Raw genomic sequence first — 5,692 nt, 5'->3', positions numbered from 1 at the left:
ATTTAGAAGAGAGACAGGCCATCACGTTTGTCATTAGCTCAGGCCCCAACTCACTCTCTCGGGCCTCGTATAGAACAAGTCCTTGCGTTAAATTGAATGAAGTAACGAAAGTTTCCGTTTCATATTGATTCTAAACAAGAATTAATATGGGGTAGCAAGCGCAGANAGGAGCATGTTTTTCAAGCCATGTTTGAAATGATTTAACTCTTTTAAATTAATTAATTAGAGGTATAATCCTTTCTTTAATGTTTAACTCGAAACAATATTTCATGAATTTCCTTCCGAGCATTTACGAGAGATAAACACACAATCTTCTAATATTCAATAAATTTAATCACAGAAGCTGGTTTTCATCTTAAATTGGTTTAAAGTTATTCTAGCATTACATGTATAGTTAATATTTTAACCATATATTACTGTATTACTGCAGTAATACTTAAAAATATTTTAATATACAAAGTAATAAAATAAAAATTGTACAATTTATCTGTAAATAAATATTAATCGTTTCAAGATTTTACTATTGAAAAATGAAATATTTTCAATTTGATTTAGTCAAGTATCCAAATCAAATTATAGTATTGGATCCTAAAAGCAAACATTAAACTCGAACAATTAATTATCTTGTTTTTATTGATTTAATATAATTAATTGATTTCTCGATATAACGGTTTTGCGTAATATTGTGCGCGTAATTAAAAAATTTTATAAGCAACACAAATAAGCATACCTTACACTAAAAAATTTCAAAAATAATTTTCTAAATTAAATATATCAACATACTGAAAGTTTCTGTCATGCTCTAATTACAATTAATGGCTCATTGGAGATAAACTTGTGAAAATACAGTACTTAAAAATAATTAAACTGATAAACATAATANACTTTAATAGAAAATTTTAGACAATACTCCAGATTTAAGAAACACTTTGAATCTAAGACGCACCAAGTTCAGAAACGTACGAAAAAGTACATCTCGAATTCAAAGTAATGCAGCGGGTTTTTGAAAATTTGCAATTTAATTTAAATTCAATAATTTAAAATGCAGAATTCCAATATAAAAAAAAAGTCAAAAATATTTATGTAATTATATTTAGCTATTTATTTATTGCGATTATTTCATAATATTTTATAAATAACTTGACTAAAAACAAATTTATTTTATTTACTGCAAATGTGTAGTGAATGAATGAGAATTATATTTTAAAATAGGCATTATTTATGATGTGATATATCAAATATTTACAGAATTTTATAAACATTTGATTAGATTTAAATTCATACTTCAAAATTTTATAAAAATATCTTAAGTTTACCATCATGTGTCCATTTGGACTGCCATGATCATGAACAATCGTATCGTGGATATGATCCAAAGATGCAGTAGTCAAAGATCCGGCCGTATCGTGATGAACGTGTTTGGCTGGATCCGAAACTTCTTTATCCATATGATGTATGCTGTGATTCATAGCTGTCATAACAGATTCTAATAACGTTGCTGCCGTCGTCATTATAGAAGGCATTGTCGTATCATTGATAGTCGTATGAGACGTATGACCCATATGTCCGTGTCCATGTCCGTGATGGTGATCACCCATAATTATAAATTTAAGATATCTGTAAAAATAAATAGTTTAAATTAGTTTGAAATTAATATTTTACGTTTAATTGCAATATTTTCAAAAATTAGTAGTTCTAAAATTACATTTGCAAATCATTATTATGTATTAAAAAAAATGAGTTTAGTATGATACTTTTGATTTTAAAATACATTAATTTATTTTCATTGCAATTCAATAATTCTGGTTTTAAATTTCTACAATTTGATGCATTTGCATAAACAATACAAAATTATTGTAAATTAACTTATATTTAAAATAATTTTCTTTTTTTTAATCACTTTTTGCTAATTGAAAATGGATTTTACTCCAGATTTTTTTCAGAATTTTTCTATCAAAATCCCAAAATGGAATGCATAAATTAAGAGATAGAGATCGATAAAGCAAAATAAAAAAAAATGCATTACTGGATATAAGCGAAAGGAATAAAAACAATTTAAAGTTATTTGCTTAATAGAAACATGCAAGTTGTGCTTGTAAGTAAAACAAACGACGAAAGCTTTATGTAAATGATTCTGTATATTTTTTGTGATTCAAATGTATGTACTAATGCCAAATTGTTCAATATTTACTATAACCGTCATTAAAAAAAATTATGATATTTTAAAATAAGAAATTATAACGTAGTAAAATACTAAAAACTTTCACTTTACTTCTGAACTGTTGATTTTACAAAACAATTTCTATAATTTAATAAAAAAGTAAATTTTGGAATATATCTGCGATAAAAATAGACAAAATTTGAAGAAATACTCTATATTCTGTGTCTAATAAAGTATATATATAAATATATTCGAGAAAACAAAATTAAATTCTGAAAAACTGTGTTTACGTATATTTATGCCCAGATATGTATAGCAAATAAATATTTACAGAAATCACATTATAGTTGTTTTTGTATAAACTTTGTTATCTAACATTGTAGATAATTTTGATAGCATTCAAGTTTCTGTAATAAATCATATCAACATTAAAGTTTTGTTATAAAAATTAAGACTTTTCGTAGATAAATAAATAAAAATCTCATAGACAATAATAATCTTTTCCTTTTTCTGTCAATCACTCAATTTAATCAGATCGCATATAGGATATCCTTCATTACTAACTTGACAGATTTAATTTTTATATCTCATGACTTGCATTTTGAAAAGTAAATTGAAATTATTCATTTACAAACATTCATTTTTAAATTTTAAACCAATTCTTGAATGAATTTAACAACTTTATAATAGATGCACTTGATTTAAAACTTTTTATTCTACATTTCTTTCGAAGTTTTTGAATATTTACTTATGTTTTGATCCCGGGAAGCAATCTTAACTCTATAACTCAAATTAAAATTCATTCAATGTATAAACTTTCAAATTATTATTATTTCTATTATTAATTTTAAAATGATAAGAATCCAAAATTCATGTACGTTAACTAACGATTTAATATAATTAAAATATATAACACGTTGTTTTAAATTTCGGGTGAACTCTTTTAAAAAGAGAATATAATTGGATTGTAATAGTTTATTAATGTTTTTAAAAGCCACCTTATCGAAGTCACAAAAATAACAACTTCCAATCGCAACCTTCTAAGTACTTTCAGAACGATTAAATCTATCTTCAAAGCAACTTATTAATAAAAAAAAAACACTTCTTAAAATAAAAATTATAAGACATAATTACACGTTTCATCAGTCTAAAAGTACTCGGAAGATAACTTTGGTCGAAAGTTATTTTTGTGACCAATAAAGTAGTTTTTTGTGGATTTGTAGAATGTCAAAATATTACTTATTGAATTTTAATAGTTTTATTGTAATAAGTTCTTTTAATGTATGCTAAATAATGCAACTTTAATAGAAAATTTTAGACAATACTCCAGATTTAAGAAACACTTTGAATCTAAGACGCACCAAGTTCAGAAACGTACGAAAAAGTACATCTCGAATTCAAAGTAATGCAGCGGGTTTTTGAAAATTTGCAATTTAATTTAAATTCAATAATTTAAAATGCAGAATTCCAATATAAAAAAAAAGTCAAAAATATTTATGTAATTATATTTAGCTATTTATTTATTGCGATTATTTCATAATATTTTATAAATAACTTGACTAAAAACAAATTTATTTTATTTACTGCAAATGTGTAATGAATAAATGAGAATTATATTTTAAAATAGGCATTATTTATGATATGATATATCAAATATTTACAGAATTTTATAAACATTTGATTAGATTTAAATTCATACTTCAAAATTTTATAAAAATATCTTAAGTTTACCATCATGTGTCCATTTGGACTGCCATGATCATGAACAATCGTATCGTGGATATGATCCAAAGATGCAGTAGTCAAAGATCCGGCCGTATCGTGATGAACGTGTTTGGCTGGATCCGAAACTTCTTTATCCATATGATGTATGCTGTGATTCATAGCTGTCATAACAGATTCTAATAACGTTGCTGCCGTCGTCATTATAGAAGGCATTGTCGTATCATTGATAGTCGTATGAGACGTATGACCCATATGTCCGTGTCCATGTCCGTGATGGTGATCACCCATAATTATAAATTTAAGATATCTGTAAAAATAAATAGTTTAAATTAGTTTGAAATTAATATTTTACATTTAATTGCAATATTTTCAAAAATTAGTAGTTCTAAAATTACATTTGCAAATCATTATTATGTATTAAAAAAAATGAGTTTAGTATGATACTTTTGATTTTAAAATACATTAATTTATTTTCATTGCAATTCAATAATTCTGGTTTTAAATTTCTACAATTTGATATATTACAAATAATTCAAATATATTATCTTACTTCTTTGTTAGCTGTAAATATTTATGTTAATACCTCCTTACAGGGCAAAGCTGTATAAATAACATTAATACTTTATAAGCTACTTTTAGGTTTATAAGTAAAATGCAGAGATGCTTATTGCTTTAGAAACATTAAAAATAGCTTTACTTTACATGTTTGTATGTAACATTATCATTTTATTTATTTCTTTGTACTGTTGACCTTCAATATAACAGATTAATTAGAAGAAGCAATGGTTTGATAATGGCAATTGTCTTCTTATCTGAAGATGTCACGATCAACTACAAAACAAACTTTATATGAGATATGATAAGAAAAACAAGCAGTTTATATTGTGATAAATACATATAAAGCAACACAACACTTCCAAGCTGCTGGCACAATGTCTAGCAGATATTCTGCACACTAAGTGACTCACAGAGTGAGTCGATAGTAATAATCACTAACAGAGCAATTATATCTATAGAAATATTAAATTAAAAAAATCTTTAACACTCAAATTATAAGAAAATTAAACTTAATGAAATCATTTGAGCCTTAAGACTCATTTTTGGTATGTAAATTCTTGTTTGCTTTTTAAAAAAATGTGTTTTACATTTCTGAAAATGAAATCTAAGAACTCTCAAATCTTTCTGGTTTAAGTATTTAAAAAGTTCATTCCAATAAATTTTCTTATTTCAAAATGTTTGAATAATAAACAGTGATATTTATATCCATTGCTAAACTTTATACTTTAAATATTTTATGTAATAGTATATAATTCTAAATCACTTAACACTATTCATTGAAATACAACTCTTCTAATTCATTTATTTAAAACACAAAATAATTACGAAATAAAAAAATCTAATATCATATATTCAACTCATAAAAGGATTTTGTTTATTTCTTTGTGTTTTCACTTCAAAAACATTCATTTTCAGATGTTCTCGGATTGTAAATTCAAACGGAATACTTTTAAAAGACTTTTCGGTTTGAATTTGTAATCCGAGAATGTCTGAAGAGGAGATGTTTTGGCTTTGAAAACATAGAAAATAAATTACTGTTTGCTATGATTTCAAAATGCAAAGTTCGCTTTGAAAACATTATTGAGAAATAAATAAAAGATTTCTTTAAGAAAACTGCAACAAAAAAAATTTTAATGGAAACTTACTCCATCATATAACACACTTTTGGCTTTACGCACGTCCCTCACCCAAATTAGTCTGTTAAATTGACATTTTTATATCTTTTTCCGGCTGTTTATAAATAAAAAT

Source organism: Centruroides sculpturatus, unplaced genomic scaffold, assembly GCF_000671375.1.
Source record: "Centruroides sculpturatus isolate CEXI.00-Female unplaced genomic scaffold, Cexi_2.0 scaffold1520, whole genome shotgun sequence".
Classification (NCBI taxonomy): Eukaryota; Metazoa; Arthropoda; class Arachnida; order Scorpiones; family Buthidae; genus Centruroides; species Centruroides sculpturatus.
Note: the sequence above shows the minus strand (reverse complement) of the source record.